Source organism: Dipodomys ordii, unplaced genomic scaffold (assembly GCF_000151885.1).
Source record: "Dipodomys ordii isolate 6190 unplaced genomic scaffold, Dord_2.0 Scaffold110, whole genome shotgun sequence".
In the NCBI taxonomy this organism is placed as follows: Eukaryota; Metazoa; Chordata; class Mammalia; order Rodentia; family Heteromyidae; genus Dipodomys; species Dipodomys ordii.
This window is the reverse complement of record NW_012267326.1, coordinates 4,215,147-4,233,464: the sequence shown is the minus strand read 5'-3', so window position 1 is coordinate 4,233,464 and position 18,318 is coordinate 4,215,147.

Genomic DNA, 18,318 nt, shown 5'->3' with positions numbered 1-18,318 from the left:
TCCCAATCCGTGGGCTTTCTATTGATCTTGCTAGCTATGTCCTTTGTCATGCAGAAGCTCTGCAACTTCATGCAATCCCATTTGTCCAACCTTTCGGTGGGAGGGGGGAGTGTAGTTGTGGAGGTGGGAGAGAAGGGATGGTAGGGGAAAAACAGAGGAGGAAGTAACAATGCTGGATAGGAAATGTGCCCATTACCTTACTCATGTAACTGTAACCCCTCTGTGTAGTATTTTTACAATAAAAACATTAAAAAAGAACAAATATACAGGAATAAATATAATTTACAAAAAGAAGAGAATTTATATTGGTTGGCAGAGCAAGATGGATGGGAAGAGGTAACATAGGAATTGGGATGTCAAGGAGAAACAGACTGCCTGTCTGGGTAGAGATAATATGGTCTATGAGGTAGGGGGCACAAAGGTAAGAGGTGGAGTGGGGTTGTTCAGGACAGAGTCTCTGAATGCCTGGGTTCAGGATAGAGCTAGGATGAGGCCCCAGGGTTGCTAAAAGAAATCACCCAAATTATCTTACAAAGCACTGGGAGAGAGGGGTACAGATGCTCTAACTGCAACTGAATGGCCAGGTGCACTTGGCACCTGCCCCAGCCTCCCACAATGGCAGCACACTTTGCCTCTCTTCCTTCAGGGATCTCTGTGGAATAAGAAGCATGACCTTTAGGCTTATTTGTCTGTAGAGTGCTGTGGATTCAGGAAAAGAAAATAGGTATGCCTGGCCACTAGATGCAGCAAGTTTATGCCTGTAAATTACTCACAAGTAATCAGCTGTACTCACCTGATGATGTGCCTGACCCATCATCTGATCAGCATAGCAGCCAAAATGGTCAGCTGGGATCCACACCTCACAATGGCTTTATAAAGATCTAAGGGCACAGAACCTGCCCTCAGCTACCGGCTGGGTGACACCAGATAGTCTTCAATGGAAGGGAAAAAACACATTTTCGTTCACAGTCAGAGAGCAAGAGAAATCAAGCTTAGAATAGGACTAGGAAGGAGAAACATTGCCACTAAGGAGTCTAATTCTATAGAGACTCAAATAAGGTTCTATCTTTTTAAAAATGCTTTTATAAGTTTTCATTTTATGTATTTTTTTTTGTTTATGTCGTACCAAGGAATTGAACCCAGGGCCTCATGCATGCTAGGCAAGCACTCTACCACTACAGCACAGTCCCAGCTCTGGGGCTCCATGTTATAGTTTCTAAAGCATGCTTGGAGCCTGGTGCCCTGCCAACCTTTAGCACGTGTTTGCTAAATCAAGAGGCGTGGGCTTTTTAAACCCAGGAGCAGATTTTATAAACATGCAGGGGGAAAGAGTTTGGACTGTAAGCCGATTCCAGAGCCGAGAACCAGAAACCCCAAACCCAGAGACAAAGTTAGGAAATAGAATTTGTTAGAAAGTAGAATTTCTGTGTTGAGAAGATCCAATAGGCTCTGTTTACCAAGGTTCTAGCATCATCTGGCTTCTTCTACTTCATGACACTCTGCTGCTGCTCTACCACTTGAGCAATGCCTCCAATTCCAGATTTTTACTGGTTGTTTAAGTAAGAATCTTGTGTATTTGTCTGCTTAGGTTGGCTTCAAATCAGTGATCTTCTGTTCTCAGCCTCCTGAGTAGCTAAGATTACAGATATCAGCCACTGGTGTCTGGCTATTTTAAATTTTTTGGTGTGTGGAATTTTCCTATTGATTTCTCTAGTGGCTGGACTTAAAGGAATTTACATTCTCACATCCTCAGAAGAATTTTCTGCTGTTTTCTTTTTTCCTTCCTTTTTCTTCTTTCTTTCTTTCTTCCTTCCTTCCTTCGTTCCTTCCTTTCTTCCTTCCTACCTTCCTTCCTTTCTTCCTTTCGTTCTTTTCCTTTCTTTCTTCTTTTTGTTGGCCATGGGGCTTAAATTCAGGATGTAAGCACTGTCCCTAAGCTCTTTTTTGCTCAAGGCTAGTACTCTACCACTTTGAGTCACAGCTCCACTTCTGTTTTTTGAGTAGTTGATTGGAGATAAAGAGTTTCATGGGGACTTTTCTGCATAGGCTGTCTTTCAATGCAATCCTCAGATCTCAGCCTGAGTAGCTAGGATTGCAGATATGAGCCACTGGCACCTAGTTTGCTGGAGTTTTCTTGATGATGGCCATTCTGACTAGGGTATGGTGGAGTTTCTTTTTCCTCATGGTTAAGGATGGTGGACATTCTCTCATGTACTTATTGGAGCCCCAAGATATGGACACAAGTGTTTTTTTTTCTTTCTTGCTATTGTTTCTAATGTATTTATAATAAGTTCCATGTGATTTTTTTGTTTCTTTGTATGTTCCTCTCCCTCAGTATAACCCCTGTTGTCACTGTATTTGATATCGGTGCCCTGCATCTTGCATATACAATTCTCTAATTTGGGGAGGTGGAGGGAAAAAACAAAATGCTTAAATAGGGATTCAGGTTGACCCATTGTAACAATGAGATGTACTTGACCATTTTAATTTTTCATTGGAGAAATGAGTTAAATGCTCATTTGCCCATTCATGGGTTAGGTTATTAGTTATTGTTCATTTGGATTGTTTACTTTTTATTTTAGACCCCTCCATTTATATCAACTGGCTTCTTTAGCTTTTTCTTTCCCTTTCAATTTTTTTTTGTTATTGTAAAGGTGATATACAGAGGGATCATAGTTATCTACCTCAAATAAAGAGTACATTTCTTTTTATTTGTTAAAAAATAGAGTAGGCACATTATAAGTAGCAAGACGAAGTCACTAAGTGTTTTTCAATAGAGAGATGACAGATTACCAGTGCGGGCCCTGGTATGGACACCGATGTGGTCCACGCCAGGTTTTCTCAGACCTGTGGCTATTTAGTTATTTTTCTAGTATGTCACAGACTAGGCTTTTTAGAAATAGGATAAAAAACTGTCATTGGGAAAGTGAACCAAAAGTGAACGACATGGAGATACTAATTTTCAATTATTAATCTCATCAGACATCAAATGGCTTGCAAATTGCCATAAAAGTTTCAACTGCTTTTCTTGGTCTCAGCTGTGGCCTCACTGCAGATGTGTCATGCACAGCTGACTCACCAACCCACTCCATGCAGCATGAGCAGCACAGAGGTGGCCCTTGCTCTGCAGTGGGTAGTTGCTGTGGTGTTTCACAGATGCAGTATTGGGACGTAGTCTAGGAAAGGAAGAATGTGAAAAGAGAGAGGGTCACTGACAAGAAAACTTTGCTTTTCTTGCCACCTGTGTGTTCCACACTATGAAAAGGCTTCTTGGTTGGGTGCCAGTGGCTTTTTTTCTTCAATCCTAGGTATTCTGGAGGCTGAGATTCAGAAGATTACAAGTTGTAGTCAGCCCTTGCAGGAAAGTTCATGAGACTCCTCCAAAATAACCAGTAAAAAGCCAGACTAGAGGCCTGCCTCAAGTGGTAGCAGCAGCTGAGCAATAGAAACCTTGGGCTGGGAAGGTGGCTCAATGGTAGAGCACTTACCTTGCATACAGGAGGCCCTGGGTTCGATTCCTCAGCACCACATAAGCAGGGAAAAAAAGGCCGGAAGTGGCGCTGTGGCTCAAGTGGTAGAGCACTCGCTTTGAGCTGAAGAGCTGAGGGACAATGCCCAGGCCCAGAGTTCAGGCCCCACGACCGGACCTCCCCCCCCCAAAAAAAAATAATAACCTAAGCGAAAAAGATTGGAAGCATGATTTAAGGGATGGAGAAAGCCCAAAGCTCTAAGGTCAAATTTAAGTTCTGCCAAAAGCCAACCAAACAAAAGAAGATACTACTTGGTAATAGTTTTTGCTTCCTCTCTTGAACTGCAATTTTTTTTCACTTTTATTTTTTCTAGACTTTTGTCAAGTACATTTACAAAATACTACAAGTAATTTTCATTTGGTTTGATGAAATATTTTACACATGTATTTTTCTTCAGACTTCAAAATTAAAAAAATAAACTAGGGTCATTTTGCCTTTCTCTTTTCTAAAATGAGGGCTTTTGAACACTTCAACTTCTTTCTTACTTTCCTTTCATGAGGCGTTATACTTAAATTCTTATTGTTAATAAATTCTCATGATATGGCTCACACGTCTTATGCAATGATTTGTGTTGATGTTTTTTAACCATATTGGTAACATGTTTAGACATAACTTTGTGTTTGACTGAGTACATTGTTTACTGTTGGCACTTTTTTTTAATGCCAGTACTGGGACTTTAGGCTCTTGACTGGCTTTTTTCCCATCAAGGCTGATGCTTTACCTCTTCAGCCATTCCTCACACCTCTGGCTTTTGGCTAGCTAACTGGAGATAAGAGTCTCATGGGCCTTCCTTTTGTAAGTCATGATCCCCAGGTCTCAGCCTCCTGAGTACAAGGATTACAGGTAATGAGCCACTGGTGCCCAGCTTACTTTTGAAATTTTCTTGCCAAAAATTATTTCTTTATTAAGTTCAGTATTTTAATCACCTCTTGAGACAACTGAAGAATAAGTTGGGTAAAATTGTTGGATACCTAGCTGGTGGTGAGAGTGAACTGAGAACAGATCTGGGTCTCCAGGTGTTTTCTGGCATCACAGTGGGCTTTGGTGCTCTTGTGTTGTACATGAAAGATTTTGTAGTGCATGGATAAAGACCAAGTTACGCTATGACTGTGATGGAGCATTGCCTTACCATGTGTGCACACCCACAAAACACAAAAACTGCCCAAAGCACAGAAATGATCAAATACTCCCTATCCTGGCAGAGTAGGTAAGTGACACTTCATGGGAAGGCTTTAGCTAGCTCTCCTAGAGAGCTTTCTTGTCTAGCTTCCTTCCTAGACATGTGGATTACTGACATAATCACCATAATATACCTCTGATTTCTGACAGCATCAATCTAGACCAGATCCTTGTGTCCCAAATCACTTACCACAAATATAAATCCTCTAAGTCCTTTGTAGTAACTTCTTCCTAGCAGGGCATACATTCTACCTCAATGAAATGTCCAATAATGCTAACAGGTGAGGTGTGTTCTCGTGGACTATGGCTTGAGGGCAGAGGCAGGTTGAATGATTGCATTGGTGGTCCACTCATTAGCTTTCTTATATCCACTCCTTTTGTTTGGTAATTCTATAGTCCTCTTACAGGCTGACTATGACCTGCTTTGACTAATGGGACAGTAGTAAGCATCGTATAAGTATTGGCTGGAAAGTTCACATGTGTTTCTGCCCTCTTTATTGAACCTGTTGTGGGACTGATGACAGATGAAACAGTCCATGGACCTGAGCTGACCTTGCTCAGATCCGCAGAATTTCCCAACCAGCCCAGCATTTTGTGAACAAAAACACATGCTTCTCGTCTCTCATTAAGGTTTTGTGGTTGTTGGCCTTGCAACATTAGAGGTTCCATTTCTTGTCTAAGAGTGTATTTCTTTCCATAGCCTCTTTTGGCAGAGAATTATTAAGTTATACATTTAGCTTCAAAATTATAGATTTGTTCCATTCCAGTGATATGATTTGATTTTGATTTTTCCTTCTGGTTCAAGTGTTGTGATTTTTTTCTCAGTATTGCTAATTATTTATGAATTGAGCCTCTTATCATCATCTATTTACCAATACTTTCTTCATCTTTTCAATTTTCAACTGCATTTTTCATTTTTTTTGAAATCTTTCTTTTTTCAATCTGCCTAAGGCCAAAATTAAATCTTTTTCTATTGCTGTCTTCTCTCAACTCTTGTTTCATGGATATTATTTAATCAGATTAAATTGTACTGAAAGAATGTTTGTTAGGCATGGTGGCACAAGCCTGTAATCCTATCTACTTAGGAAGCAGAGATCTAGGGATCATGTTTCAAGGCCAGCTTTCATATAAAAGTTCAAGAGACTCTATTTCTATCAATGAGTTGGCACAGTGGTGTGCATTTGCCACTCCAGTGAGAAAGGGAAGCAGAAATAGGGGCTCAGAGTGCACATCGGCCCAGGCATAATGCAAGACCAATTTGCAAATAACACAAAAAAAGGAACAGTCAAAATGGCTCAAGTGGTAAATCACATACTTAACCACTGTAATGCTTGGAGCTCAAAACCAAGAAAGAAGGCTTTTCTTTTATCTACAATGATTTTTTTCAATATACATCATATTTCTTTGCATTTTCAAGGAAATACTTTTCTCTTCCAGTAAGGCAAACCCATGAAACCTTTTCATAATGTGTCTGTGGATTTATAGCTACAGATATGTAGACTTGGCATTTTCAAATGACCATCTGGATAATGGTATTTTTCATGATACATCCTCCTTGTATCTGAGTTCAAATGTGGAGTTATATACAAATTTCTTCCTAGATTATCAGATTTTATTGATAGAGAAAATTCTATGAGAATAATCATGGACAGGTCTTACATCATAAGTTGGGCAAGAAACACTACTATTCTTAGTTCTTCTGGATTCCTTTCCAATGGCTGTGCAGAACTCCTCCCCCAAAGGTAATGCTCTATTGCTAGTCTACTTCTATTATAGACCAAGAAAAATTACTACTTGCAGTTGACACAGAGTTGTGCTGGGGATTACTGTAGTCCCTAGCTATCAGTGGCTGTTAGGCACTTAAAATGTATCTCCAAATGGAGATCAGGTGTAAGTACAAAATATACATTAGATTTCAAGATGTGGTATAAAAGAGAAATGTAAAATATCTTATTATAGATTAACATATTGTTCTTATGTTGAAATGATATTTGGGGTAATTGCAATATTCTATTGTAATTAATTTAACCAGTGAATGAGTGATAGCAGATCAGGCCTGTAGCACCAGCTATGCATGAGGTGGAGGTAGGAGGATTGACAACTGAAGCCAGGAAAAAAAGTAATAATTAAGCCATATTCTGTGGGCTCATACCAGTAATCCTAGCTATGCAGGAGGTTGAGTTCCTGAGGGTGGCAGTCTAAAGCCAGCTGGGACAGCAAAGTCCAAAGACTCTATCAACAATTAACCATCAAAATGGTGGAGTGTAGGCATGGCTCAAGTAATAGAGTGCCAGCCATAGCAAGAAAGTCTTAAACTTGAGTTCAAGCCCTGGAAGTGGCAAAAAATAAAAATAAAAAAACAACCTATCTAAAAATAACTAAAGGATTTGAAAGGGTTTGGGGTGTAGCTCACATGATAGAGCATTTGCCTGCAAGTACAAAGTTCTGTGTATAAGTCCCAATTCTGTAAAAAAAAAAAAAATTGGTCCTCAATATAAGTCTATTATACAATGTGAATATAACCAGACACAATTTAATGTGATAAAAAAATCTATGGTTATTTCAGAAAGTAAATTTCTGGTCATATTTACCCTTTATCTCTGGCATGAGAATACACAGAGAAGGTTCATAGAAACCTCAGACCAACTTTATAGTGTCTGTCTTTGTTATTTTGTTTCAAAGGTCGAAGCCAGTGAAGGCCATCAATAAAAGCTCATTGTAGCAGTTAAATGATTGGCCTCTGTCAATAAGCATTTAGTTCTCACCCATGGGAAAGTCAGCATAGGACTCTGATCTGGGTTAGATTCAGATAATATCTTAGCTGGTGCCGCCTTGCTCTTACTCTCTCCAAGCCAACTAGTATATATTCTTATGGCAATGACAGAGAGACCAGAATGAGAGTGAGTTCAATCTTCTAAGGACTTTTCAAACTTCTGCTTACATCACATCTGCTAACATCCCATTGATCAAAGTCAGTCACAAGGTAAACCTTGAATTAGAGTAGGAAAGTTGTGTTAGCCAGTTTCCATCTGTGTAACAAATACTCTCAACTTATAAGGAGAAAAAATGTATTTCTTATCACAGTTTCAAAGGTTCTAGTCTGTAATAAGTTGGCCCCATTGCTTTTAGGCCCGTGGTAGGCAGTGCATATGGCAGAAGCTTGTGATAAAGCAGATATGCTCACTTCATGATTAAGAAGCAAGAGAGCAAGGATGGAGCTGGAGTCCTGTTGCTGCTTTCCAGAGAATGCCCCAAAGTGACTTAAAGAACCTCCTGGTGGGCTGGGAAGGTGGCTCAGTGGTAGAGCGTTTGCCTTGCATGCATGAGGCCCTGGGTTCGATTCCTCAGCATCACATAAGCAAAAAGAAAAAAGCCAGAAGTGGCGTTGTGGCTCAAGTGGTAGAGCGCTAGCCTTGACCTGAAGAGCTGAGGGACAGCGCCCAGGCCCAGAGTTCAGACCCCACGACCGGACCCCTAAACAAATAATAAAAAAAAGAACCTCCTGGTATTGCCTCCTTGAGTATGAAGACTCCAAAACATAGACCTTTAAGGCACATGCAGGATTCAAAGTTTAGCAAAGGCCCTGTACTATTAATAAGCAGAAGCATAGACACAGAAGGGTGAGCAGCAAGAATTGTGATGAGCAGGAATAATCCCTTCAGATATGAGAAAATATTAATACATACATTTTCAATGATATTTCAATTTTCCCTCAACAGAAGGGTGAGACAGTCTGACTTGAGAGATACTTGATGAATTTATTCACCAGTACATTTTACATTCCCCTTGAATCACTTTAAGAACTACATTACTGCTTAGTTAACAAAATGTTTTATTTTCATTTCACACAAATATTGCTAGAATATTTCCTGTAATTTTGCCCTTGCAGACATCCTTGTCTGGGCACTAGTGGCTCTTGCCTATAAGCTTATAGAATCAGGAGGCTGCAATCTGAGGATCATAATTCAAAGCCAGCCTGGACAGGAAAGTCTATGAGACTCTTATTTTTCATTAACCACCAAAAAGCCAGAAGTGGAGCTGTGGTTCCAGTGGTAGAGTGCTAACCTTGAGCATAAAAGCTAAGGGATGGTGCCCAGGTCCTGAGTTCAAGCCCCAGTGCTGTGATGCTTATGTGCATGTACGAACACACACACACACACACACACACACACACACACACACACACAGAAGACAGTGTTTTGCTATGATTATTTTTACCATTGTAATCATTTTTATTATTTGTATTTTCTACATAGAAAAGAAGTATTGTACATATCAACAAGAGCCCAGTGTCTATTTGTCCACACAATGATGAACTGGTACACTCGAAACAAGTATTGGGGCAGCCAGTTAGACAGACGGAAATGTTCAGGCCAAGTGTTTACTCTCAGTCTGCTTGGCCATATTGAGAAAAGGGTTACCAGCTAAAACATTTGCTATTGATTATGGAGAATGATATGAACCCTGAGAGGACTTCTCAGGCGCTGGGTAGAAAGAATATGCATCGTTGGCTCTGTGATCTTGACAAGTTCCTTCACTTTAGTAAGTCTCCTGCCTATTGTAAACTGAGGGAATGAATTTCTACCTAAAGGACAGCTGACAGGACAATGCCAGATAGCATAGCATCAAATAGGAGGCATGTGTGGGAAGCCATAATAGTACTGGATGTGCCTGAATGGGACTGTTTAGGAGATTTCCTGATTCTCCAACTCCATCTCTTGTTACTCAGAACTGATCGTTTTTAGCTCTGTTTTGTTTTTTTTTTTGGTCCAGTTGTGGGGCCTGAACTCTGGGCCTGGGCACTGTCCCTCAGCTCTTCAGCTCAAGGCTAGCGCTCTACCACTTGAGCCACAGTGCCACTTCCGGCTTTTTTTTCTTTTTGCTTATGTGGTGCTGAGGAATCGAACCTGGGGCCTCATGCATGCAAAGCAAGCGCTCTACCACTGAGCCACTTTCCCAGCACTTAGCTCTGGTTTTATTCATTTGTTTTCATGTTACTTTATATATTGTTTTGTGAAACTGTTCATTTATTCCTTCAACAAGTTTTTCTTGATTTCACAGGCTGATTCCTTAAGAAATTGCAATGGAATTTAAGGAGGAAAATGACCAATGCTTGTGAAAGTAAGAAGGTGGAGGCAGAGTTGGGCAGAGGGCAAAACCAAAGTATCATACAGGACAAACTGGGAGCTGGTGAAAGAGTCTGGAGCAGTGATTAGTGTTGGTATTGTTCTGTGGTAGCAGCCATACAAAATGGCTGGGTATTATATCCCTGCCTTGCTTATTCACAAAACGAGGACTTCTCTGGATAGGATGTAGTGTTGGGCAAGGGAAGGCAGACTCTTAAAGGAGCTGACAACTCAAGACTATTCCATGATGTGCAGGACGAATAGATCATTTCTCAAAGGGGCTCTGGCCAGCACATCTTCATTTTCACCAATTGGTGACTACATTAGACAGACCCTGTGCTAAATCCTGGACCTGCTATGCTTAAGAGGGAAGGCAGACTCTCTCCTCCTATGGAGCTAATATCTTAAGCTGGTTTTGAGAACTTTTCCTCTATAGTGCCAATGAAAGACTCTCCTCTAGAGAGCGTACTGACAGTGAAGCTAGGGGAATAAGCTAACACCATCAGTTACTCAGAGAAAGAAAGCAACATTTGTCTTTATCTTACAGCAATGGACAATCATCTGTTATCTATGTTCTGCTAATTTCAACAGGTTTATAGATACTTAATTTCTGTGATGACGTATGTGCAGAACTGTACACTGGAAAGGAGATAGACACAAAGATGATCTCAACACAAAGGAAGAGGTTATAGGGTAAACATAAAGCTCTGCTAAGGATACCCATGCCCTGGGAGACTTTCCTGGCCAGGGTACCAGTGGAAGCTTCTTAGAAATAAGATACTTGGACTGAGATCCCCAAGGAAGATAGGAGTCAACCAGGTAAAGATTCTGCTCTGGAGTAGTTTTCTTCTTATTTCATAGAAAAAAACAAAAGCAGAAGTGTTAAAACATTTGTAACGGCAAGCATGCCAAGGTTGTTTAAAGAGACAAATGGACATTCATGAACCTTAAATAAAAGTTTTCACGAAAAAGTTGTCCTTCCGTTTTAAGCCTTGAAAGCATAAACGTGTTCCCTGTGGGTTGAGAAAGCTTCACATTTGGATGGCACAGGCTCTCTTTTAAGTGATTTCATTTGCTGTGTGAAAGTATAATCATGCCTGTAAGAGGAGGAGTCCATAAAGAGAAAATTCTGTGCACTTTTAAACGTGAGGAGTTGCAGTTGCTTGGCTTAATTTGAATTCTATTGTTTCTCTTCCCAAGATCACAGTGGGGACTTGGAGTGAACACAAGGGAAGCTGGTAAATGTCAGTGGATCTATCAGTCACGTGCCATTCAGCACAACTCCCCCTCTCCGTTTCTCTAGGTGACAGATACTTGGATTTGGGAAGTGGAGGGTCTTTACAGAGGGGCTTTAGAGGGAAGACGTGTGTCCTCAGAAATTTTAGACTCACCTCTTGAGATCCATAGCTAAGATGCATTTGCAAATAGCAACCATGGAAAACTTTAGGCCACAGGTTCTAGTTTCGAACTGGGCAAGTTGCAGACTGCCACGGTGACTTCTCTGAAAGTTCCTCTCGGTTAGTAGGATTGCTGTAACTATGGCTATGAAACTGGAGTGTAAGGATCAAGTATGTGGGTGGAGTTGAGATCCCAATGTGTCCTGGCCAATCGAATTCTACCTGGGACTGTATTGAGAATCTACCTAGGGTGAGCTGGGCTCAATTCAACCCAGACAGCAGTGGACTTTACCCTTTCTCTTGGCTGTAGAGAAAATGGACTCCCACTCTTCCCCCTAGGGCACAGGGAGGGGTGGGGGGAGTGGTGGGGGGGAAATTTAGTATTCTTTCAGCGTTTCCACCCTTCCCACGGCTTTCCAGGTCTCTTGGTCAACTTCTTATTTCTGCTTGTGCTGTCAGTGAGTCCTTATTTTCTGCTTAGGCTCTTGCTTTGGATCACCCTAGTATGAGTCCAAATGAGGATCATGACCCTTTCTCTCCTGTCTCTCTATCTCCTCCACACATCCTCCACACATAGTCACTGTATGTTGGCTCTCACTGGAGTGTGACGGAGGACAGCCAATATCATTAACTGTGGAAGGCTCTATTCTTACATGACCCTTAACCATTTCTGCTGCTGGTGTTTGGCACCCACTGTGATAGAAAGAGCTCCTATTTAATCTCTACAGGCCCTTTTTTCAGTACTAAAGATTGAATTCAGGGCCCCATGCTTGCTAGGTAAGAGCTATACTACTTGAGCTGCAACTTTAGTCTTTTTCATTTGGGCTTCAGAAAGAATCTTGTTTATTTAACTAGACAGGCCTCAAATCATGATTTTCCTACTTCTGCCTTCTGAGTATCTGGAACCACAATTACATACCATCTAACTCAGCTTTTTTTTGTGATAGAGTCTTGCTAACTTTTGCTTGGACATCCTTGAAGCAATCCCCTTATTTTATTTAGTCTCTAAAATAGCTGGGATTGCAGGCATGAATAACCACACCTGGCTCTAGATTTATTTTCTTTTTCATCTGCCTTTCTGTCCTTCTCTTTGTCCTCCTTTCTTCTTGTTCTTCTTCTTGTTGTTCTTGTTGTTGTTCTTGTTCTTCTTCTTGTTCTTCTTGCTGTTGTTCTTGTTCTTCTTGTTCTTGTTCTTGTTCTTCTTGTTCTTGTTCTTCTTATTCTTGTTCTTCTTGTTCTTTTTCTTCTTCTTGTTCTTGTTCTTCTTATTCTTGTTCTTCTTGTTCTTTTTGCTGTTGTTCTTGTTCTTCTTGTTCTTGTTCTTGTTCTTCTTGTTCTTGTTCTTCTTATTCTTGTTCTTCTTGTTCTTTTTCTTCTTGTTGTTGTTGTTGTTCTTCTTCTTCTCTTCCTGCTCCTTCTCTCTCTCCCCCTCTCTCTACATCTCCTCCCTCCTTGTCCTTCTTCTTCAAATGATTCTAATACCTCTACTTTGTTTCCTTTTACTATACTGGGTTTACCCTTGTGCTACACAGGTGAAAATATTGAAGTTTAGGTACTATCTTCAAACTTTTTTATTTCAATAGCGTGATAGCTTTTGATTTAAATAGTGGAGCTCAGATTAGGTATATTGTTAAGGCATCGTCATAGGTTTCTAAATATGTATCCAGGGCTGACAACCTCTGTAAATCTAGGCTATGGTTTTAGAAATTTATTTGTTCATCTGGTCTTACAGAACTCTGTCACTAATTGAAATAAAACATGTGTCATCTATATCTATCTGATATCCATTCACACACACACATACACTTCTCATGCTATTACATATAGCTTCATCTTGCAATAACCTCTGGGGGAAGCTGCCTATGTCCACATCATATTTATACATACCAGGAGAATAGAATCAGGTTACTGCTTTAGCAGAGTCTCTTTTCTTCTGTAACCTAACTCTGTCTCTCCAACTCCAGTGTAATCTCTGTCAGTTTATGTTAGACTTAACGTTCTTCCCCTGAGGTTTTCCCTTTGTCCAAAGCCTTGGAAACTCATTTATTCACAAAGCAATAGCAAATACTTAGGAAGTCTTATCAGGTGAAGGCACAATGGAATAAAGACTGTGCCCCTTGGTCAACTTGAAACCTCTGTAATAACAGAGGCCAGACGCACACTCAGATGTGTGTGCTTCATCCTATATCCCGGAATCACCTACAGACCAGGCGGAAGTACCGCCTCAGATTCTACAGGTCTGTGGTAGGGTTGAGGGCATGTACTCTGACCAGTGGCCCAGTTGTCACCTAAGTGCCTAGGCCAGCCCAGAGACTGTATTTTCCATACCTGGGACACAGTGCTACCATAGCCTCTGTTTTCCTTAATTCAAACAACCAAGGCTAGATGCAGCATGACTAAGATTTTTTGGTAGCCTCTGAATTTTTCTTCTTGAATAAAAGAGGTTGGGGGGAGGTACTCCGGTCCAAAGATCTGGAGAGTACTACAAGGAGATTCTTTTTAACATTACTTGAATTAATTAATTAAAAAGTGACCATTAATCAGATTGTAAAAAAGAAAATATAGGTTCCCCGGGGAAGGCCAGATGGATGTAGTCAAGATGATTTAGTTCTAAGAGGTAGGACTAGGACCTTTGATGACAAATAGTAACAGTGGATGTTTTCAGTCCTTTCTTCAAAGCCCTCCTTTGTAGATTTAGTCAGAAATCAACTTTGGCCATTCTCAAGCTTATATGAAATGCAAACTGTAAGAACAACTTTGAAAGCAGCACCAGTTTCATGGCATTTCACAGAAACTTTTCAGAAGGTAGTTTCTTCCACATGTGCTTGTGTGTGTGTGTGTGTGTGTGTGTGTGTGTATGTATGTGTGTGTGTGTGTGTGTTGGCTCTGGGGCTTGAACTCAGGACCTTGTGCTCTCCATTGGCTTCTCTGCTCAAGACTGGAGCTCTGTCACTTGAGCCATGCCTTCACTTCCGGCTTTTTGCTTATTAATTGGAGATAAGAATCTCAGGGATTTTCTGCCCAGGCTGGCTTTGCACCACAGTCCTCAGATCTCAATCTCCTGAGTTGTTAGGATTATATGTTATGAGCCACCAGCACCTGGCTTTTTTTAAGTAGTCATTTTTCAAATCTGCCAGAGCTCTGTAACTAGAGCAAGGGTGATTAGTGCTGGAAGAAAGCCACTGATCATGGTTGCTGTTGCAGCCAAGAGGAAGGGCAGTGACACCCAGGCTCAGATGGAACAGACTTTTGTTTCAGGAATGGCCAACCCTCCGATCTCCCCAGGAAAGCAACTGGCAATTGAGCACATTGGACCTTACATGGAATACTTAATTACAGAAGAAATGTATGGGTTCCAGTTGACAGAATAATCTAATCAATATTGCTTACTCTAAACTCTAATTTACTTGTCTTACAACTCATTAAATTTGAAATATTATTGATTTTCAAGTAGATGGCTTAAAGGATAAATAAGTCCATTTTGTCTTTGGGACCTTGGTTGGAGTTTGATCTGTGGACCTGTAGACAGGAATGCTCAGATCTCTTTATTAGGCAATGTTTGTGGAACAATCACACCAGACATACTCCACTGATGCAAATAATTTGCCAATACCCTGCATTTTCTCAAAACTCATGCCCAATGTACTGTTTTCCCTGTCTGTGCAGATGGTGTCTCCAAGGAAGAATTGTGTGACTTGCAGAGCTACCTCTTAGGAGTGTGTATTCCTCTTAAATGCAATTTCTTTGCATTCCACAAATCAAAGAATATTATGAACGTCTATATTCTCCTGTACTAGAAAGAAACCATTTCACCTGGCTTCCAGCAAGCTATGTTTTTTTCTCAAGAGTTTAGACCACATTCTATTATTTTATCTAATCCTATCCTATCCTATCATCTATTCTATTCTATTCTAATCATTTCTTTTTTGTTGAAGAAGGAGTGTGCCAGGTAACAAAACCAGGTTCTTTTTTAAAATTTAATTTTATTGTAAAGGTATACAGAGAGGTTACAGTTCCATAAGTAAGGTAATAAGCACGTTTCTCTCAGTTTTTCTACCACTTCCCCCCCAAAATTGTAAAGTTAATTTCCAACATAGTGTCTTATGAGTATCACTATCGCATTGGTTCACCCTTTGTCCTTTGTCCACCATTTTGTGACTCTCCTTTCCTTCCCCACATCAGATAAATGTTATATATAAGACATAGAGTACCAAAATCAAAAATAGTGATAAACCAAAGGAAAAGAAAGAAGGAAAAAAGATTAACTTCACATGGTACATTAAAAACAACAACCAAAAAACAAAACAAAAAAATGAAATAAAACATCTTGTTTCATATCTTAGAGTTCATTGTGATTAGCATAAATTTATATGGTCATATGCACATAGCTATTGAGCTAGTCTGATCCTCTGCTAGGACTATCCTAGACATATACTAATTATTACAAATGAGGGAAACTATGGAGCTTATGTTTCTTTTGGTATGGCTTACTTCACTTAATATGATTTTTTTCAAGTCTTTCCATCTCCTTACAAATGGCATGGTATCATTCTTTCTGATGGATGCATAGAATTCCATTTTGTATATATACTACATTTTCTTGATCCATTCATCTACTGAAGGGCATCTGGGTTGGTTCTATATCTTAGATATGGTAACTAATGCTGCAATGAACATAGTTTTGCTGGTAGCTTTAGTGTGGCCTTGTTTGTATTTGTCTGGGTAAATGCCCAGGAGAGGAATTGCTGGATCATAGGGAAGTCCTATGTTTAGTTTTTTGAGGAACCTTCATACTACTTTCCAGAGTGGTGAACCTGATTACATTCCCACCAATAATGTAGTGACGTTCCCTTTTGGACACATCCCACTGGCATCTACTACTAATTGTTTGTTTTCTTGATAATGGCATATTCTAACTGGGGTGAGGTGGAATCTCAATGTGGTCAAAACCAGGTTCTTGTATATACTAAGTTCTGCCACTGAGTTACACTCCCTGCCCTGGGATAGCTTCCATTCTGGGTCTGATAGCCAGTGGCTGCCCTGAACCATCTTGCCCTGTCTACTGACTGAAGTCAATGGGTGTAGAGAGACAGAGATGGTCAGATGAGGCTAGAACCCCTTTTTTGAGGTGGCATGTTATAAAATTATCTTTATTTTTTATTGTTTTTATTTTTTTTACATTTCTTTTTTGATTGTGAAAATACTGTACAGAGGGGTTACAATTACATGGGCAAGGTAATGAGTACATTTCTTATCAAGCATTGTCTCCTCCTTTGTTTCCCCTTCCCATCCCATCCTCCCCCTATCCCCCCACCTAATCCTCCTCCCTCCTCCCCACCTACCAAAGTTGTAAAGTTCGTTTTCGACATAATGACTTGTACATCTCATTGTTGCAATGGGTCCACCTGTATCCCTATTTAAATGATTTGTTTTTTCCCTTCCAACATCAAATACAGTGAAAGCAAGGGTTATACCGTGGGGGAGGGCCATACAAAGCAACAAAGAATAATCTTATAAATGTGTTAGAAACAACTGCATGAAAGAAAAAAAATTGAGTACATATCTTAGGGTTCATTTCTCTAACATCACCTTATCTGACCTTTTTTGCTTGACTCAGACATATACTAGTTACTGCAAATAAGGGAAACCATGGGACCTATGTTTCTTTGGGCCTGGCTTACTTCAGTTAAATAAAATTATCTTTAAATAGGCATACATTGACATAATTTAAAGTTCCAAAATCGTAAAAGATCTTCAGAGTACAAACTTTCCAGGTTGTAACCTTCCCCCCCCCATTATCCCATCTTCACTTTCTCTCTCCTCTAATAGTAAAATACTAGTTTTTTTCTGTTTCTTCTTCAACCTGCTTGAGTATTTTTTCATGTATTTAAAAGAGTAAATGTAGTTTCTGATATTTTTCTATTTTATAAAAGATGACATAATATATACACTGTTCTAAACCTATGATTTATTTTTGTTTGCTTTCTATGATTTTTTTACTTACTGGAATACTAGGAAAACATTTCCATATCAACACATAGCTTAAAAAAAGAACTCACCAACTTCCTGTTGTATTCTATAATTTATCCAATCAGTCCTCTATTGAGGGACCCTTGGAGCCTTACAAGTATTTTGCTCTTACAAATGCCACTGCAGTGAATGAGCACGCACACAGATGATCAGCTTTGTATGTAAGTCATTTTTGCAACTCTGCAAGCATCTGTGGAATCCATGTCCCCAGGTGGAGATATGGGTCACAGGGTGAATGATAATTATGGCTCAATTGCCCTCTTTGTCATGACTTACCCATTTACCCTCCCACAAGCAATGCATGGGAATCTGTACCTGGCAATTGCCATTTTCCTTGATTGAAAGCTATACTACCCAGGTTACAAACAGAAGAACATATAGCTGGTGTAAGGCATAAGGAAGGTGGTGTCTGCGGTTCCCACCTGTAATACTAGCAACTAAGGATGCTGAGATCTGAGGATCAAGGTTCAAAGCCAACCCCAAGCAGAAAAGTCAATGGGATTCTTAATTTCTAATTAACCTACCCTCCCCCCCCAAAAAAAAACAGAAGTGGAGGTATGGCTCAAGTGATAGAGTGTCAGCTTTGCACAGAAAAGCTATCTATGAGTGTGAGGTAAAGTCTCAATACCAGCACAGAAAAAGAAAGGAGGAAGGAAGGAAGGAAAGAAGGAGGGAAGGAAGGAAAGAAGAAAGGAAGGAAGGAAGGAAGGGAAGAAAGGAAAGAAAGAAGGAAGGGAAGAAAGGAAAGAAGAAATAAAGAAAGGGAGGGAAAAGGAAGGAAAATAAAGAAAAGGAAAGGTCAGGAAAGAACAGGAAAGGAAAGGAAAGGAAAGGAAAGGAAAGGAAAGGAAAGGAAAGGAAAGAAAGAAGGAAAACAGCACAAATTGCTTATGGAATGGGTAGGAAAACTGGCACATAGAAACTGAGGTGGGACATCTTTAAGAATCTTTGGTAGGGCTGGTTTGGTGGAGATGTATTGTTTCAATTTTTCTTTGCTATGGAAGGTTTTTATTTGGCCTTCAGTTATGAAGGAGAGTTTAGCTGGGTACAGTATTC